Source organism: Cucurbita maxima, unplaced genomic scaffold (genome assembly GCF_002738345.1).
Source record: "Cucurbita maxima cultivar Rimu unplaced genomic scaffold, Cmax_1.0 Cma_Scf07816, whole genome shotgun sequence".
In the NCBI taxonomy this organism is placed as follows: domain Eukaryota; kingdom Viridiplantae; phylum Streptophyta; class Magnoliopsida; order Cucurbitales; family Cucurbitaceae; genus Cucurbita; species Cucurbita maxima.
In genome coordinates this window covers 1-571 of record NW_019279831.1, presented here as the reverse complement: position 1 = coordinate 571, position 571 = coordinate 1, and the positions used below count along the sequence as shown (strand labels likewise).

The window sequence follows — 571 nt, the reverse complement described above, 5'->3', positions numbered from 1 at the left end:
AGGTTCTCATTTGTAGAGAAAGGAAGAAAAGAACTGGGAGAAATTGAAAGAAAAAAAGGGGTGCAACACGAGGACTTCCCAAGTGGTCACCCAACTTAGTACTACTCTCGCCCAAGAACGCTTAACTTCGGAGTTCTGATGGGATCCGGTGCATTAGTGCTGGTATGATTGCACCCGACATGCCATGCGCACAAAATCGCATTTAACGCATGCGGGGCGGCATGATCGAAACGCGATGGGCGTGAGCGGGGGAGGTTCTCATTTGTAGAGAAAGGAAGAAAAGAACTGGGAGAAATTGAAAGAAAAACAGGGGTGCAACACGAGGACTTCCCAAGTGGTCACCCAACTTAGTACTACTCTCGCCCAAGCACGCTTAACTGCGGAGTTCTGATGGTATCCGGTGCATTAGTGATGGTATGATCGCACCCGACATGCCATGCGCAAAAAATCGGAATTAACGCATGCGGGGCGGCATGATCGAAACGCGATGGGCGTGAGCGGGGGAGGTTCTCATTTGTAGAGAAAGGAAGAAAAGAACTGGGAGAAATTGAAAGAAAAAAAGGGGTGCAAC

General features: G+C 49.0%; 2 non-coding genes across 2 annotated transcripts; both read right to left on the bottom strand.

Annotated features, from left to right (window-relative positions):
• Positions 1–57: 57 nt before the first annotated feature.
• LOC111476346 lies at positions 58–176 on the bottom strand. Its single transcript, XR_002717053.1, has one exon. It is a non-coding gene; the product is annotated as a 5S ribosomal RNA (ribosomal RNA).
• Positions 177–309: 133 nt separating this feature from the next.
• Positions 310–428, bottom strand: LOC111476347. Its single transcript, XR_002717054.1, has one exon. It is a non-coding gene; the product is annotated as a 5S ribosomal RNA (ribosomal RNA).
• Between the last annotated feature and the right edge of the window lie 143 nt (positions 429–571).